Below are 2,539 nucleotides of genomic sequence, written 5' to 3' on the forward strand. Positions count from 1 at the left end.
GGCTCGGACCGCCGGATCTGGGGGCGTCCCCTGTGGGGACCGGGCGCGTCTTAAATCCGTGGTTGTTCACCCCTCCTCCCCGGCCAACATTTCGTCTTCGAGCCAGGACAGGCCGGTGGAGGAGGGATGGACGGAGGTCCAATCCCGGAAGAAAGGGAGGGCAGGCTCCCGCTCGGCGGATCGAGGCGGGCGTGCATCGATCCCGCGCTCGGACCGGCGCAGATCCTTCAATGCTGTTGCGGGGAGGGCGGCCTTCTTAAGCCAGTTCAGAGGTAAATGTTTCCGTTGCCTCAGTAAGCGCCACCGCCGTGTTGACTGCCGGTATCCCCTCCGCTGCATCATTTGCAAGCGCGCTGGGCATTTTGGCAAGGAGTGCCCGCAAAACCCTAGAAACAGTGGCCCAGGAGGGGCTGCCAGTGCTCGCCTGAAGTTCCCGGCCGCGGATAGAGCTCCGGCCCGCGACCGCGTCGTCTTCCCGCCCCCACCTCTGCCTCCACCTCCCCCTGCTCCCATGGCAAGCCTTGCACTCTGCGACCCGGCTAGGCGGACGCGGGAGAGCCGCAAGGTCGTCGTGGCATCCCCGGCGTTGGAGCTCGAGGAGCACGTCCTGCGTCAGCACGCGGTCACCCTGACCGCCGCGGACCGCTCGCACTCCACCACCCCTGCGGCGGTGGGCAGGGTCATCCTCGAGCAGCTTTCCACCCCTCCGCACCTGCTCCGCGTCACCGCCTACCAACTTGAAGCCTTCCTCGTCCACTTCGACCTTCCTGCGCACCGGGACAACGCAGTGCGCCACGGCGTCATCAAGGTCGAGGGCTACAAGTACTTCATCAGGGCCTGGAACGAAGACGACCACGCCGCGCTCCTCAAGTTTCATCACCACGTGCGTGTCGTGGTGGAAGACCTGCCCATGCAGTTTTGGTCGCTGCCGGGCGCGGATGAGGCCTTCGGCGACATCGGCCGCGTCGACCGCCTCGACTCGCGCACCCTGGAGAGGGGGCACACCAAGACCTTTGCGTTCTGGCTCTGGGTCTGGGATGTTGCTCACATTCCCACTAGGCACGCGCTCTGGGTGCTCAAACGGGGCGCGGGCCGGGCGGGCGAGATCATCGGCCTCGCCCCCGCCCATCGCTGCATCCCCCCGCCACCCGGCGTTCGGCGCTACGACCTGCTGATCCACGTCGACCTGCTGGAGGACTGGTCACCCCTCTCGCCGCGCTCGTCCCACTCCGGCCAGAGCGGGCTGCCCTCTTCGGATGAAGACGACGACCACCCCCTCCCGCGCATCGAGCCTGGCACCTGGGTGGCGCATGTCGAAGACGGGCAGGGCCCGCAGCAGGGTGCCGCGCGTCGGGGCTGTGGGCTGTGGTCCTGTGCTCGGTGGAGGCGCTCGCGACCACGAGGAGGACGGCGGAAGTGGCAGCGCCGGCGCAAGCCGCTCTTGGAAGGATCGCCTGCTCGGCCGCGGCTGCTACGCCAGGGGCTGCGACGAGGACGTCATCAGGGATGCGCACCGACGCCGCAGCAGATCGCCTGCCGGCCGTCGCCACGCGGCTGGTCGGCGTGGCCGCCCTGTCGATGAGAAGGCCTCTGGCGCTCCAGTCCTGCGCGCCACCCCGCCACTCCCCCTTCACTCAGCCCCCCCAGCAGCGGAGGTGGATCCGGTGGCCCAGTTCTTCACCTTCTCCGACAACGGACGCGCCCTCTCTCCGCCCCCGCGCACGGACTCCATGCAACTGGAGATGGAAAATGCCATTCAGGAGGCACTGGCCACCCCTCTGGCCTTTGAGGACGGTGGCCGCTCGCCCTCCCCCCGCCGCCAAGCCTGCCGAGCTGGAGAGTCCGGAGATGCTGCCGTGTCTGCTGCCCTACATCACCTCCCCTGCAGCAGCGACGGTCGGATTCCAGATGGACGCGGTCATCCAACAAGTTGGCTCCATGCAAATCGGCAACAGTCAGGCGCAGGCGGCCGAGCTGTTTGCTGCGGTGCCACCTCCGATCCTCCCAAGTCAGCCACCCGTCCTCGCCATTCCGCTCTGCCCAAGTCCAGGGCCACCTCCGCCCCCTCCCGCCGCAACGCTCGGCAGGCGGCAGCTGGCATCTCCACCCCGATGGCGCAAGGGCGGTGCTGCGCCTCGTTTAAGAGCTGGGAGAGCTCGGCCCGATGGACAAGATGACTCCAAAAGCAGCTACGCAGATCATGAAGCGTTTCCAGGAGCCCCTCTCCGACGGCGACATAGCTGCAATCGCCAAGCTGACGGGCTTCGACCAGGGTGCTCTCAAGATTGCCGCGGGCATGGCGGGGATCGCTGATGCAGAGGAGATCATGCAAGTATGATCATGTCAGTAGTTTTAGCAGTAGTTAGTCTCCGCCAGCGGCTGGTCTTTAACCAGTTCGAGTTAGGTCTAGTCTCCATGTTTAGTTCATCGGTGTTGTGGTTAGTTCGTCGACGACGGGGTTTTGGGGCTACTGGTGGCCGTCGTCGCCCCTGGTGCTGCTGTAAGGGTTTAATGACGGCAATTTAGTCTTCATGTCCTG

At 66.0% G+C, this 2,539-nt stretch overlaps 1 pseudogene; it reads left to right on the forward strand.

Annotated features, from left to right (window-relative positions):
• The first annotated feature begins 910 nt into the window (after window positions 1-910).
• Window positions 911-2,177, forward strand: LOC123055746 (uncharacterized; annotated as a pseudogene).
• The last annotated feature ends 362 nt before the right edge of the window (window positions 2,178-2,539 follow it).

This window comes from Triticum aestivum, chromosome 2D (genome assembly GCF_018294505.1).
Source record: "Triticum aestivum cultivar Chinese Spring chromosome 2D, IWGSC CS RefSeq v2.1, whole genome shotgun sequence".
Lineage (NCBI taxonomy): Eukaryota > Viridiplantae > Streptophyta > Magnoliopsida > Poales > Poaceae > Triticum > Triticum aestivum.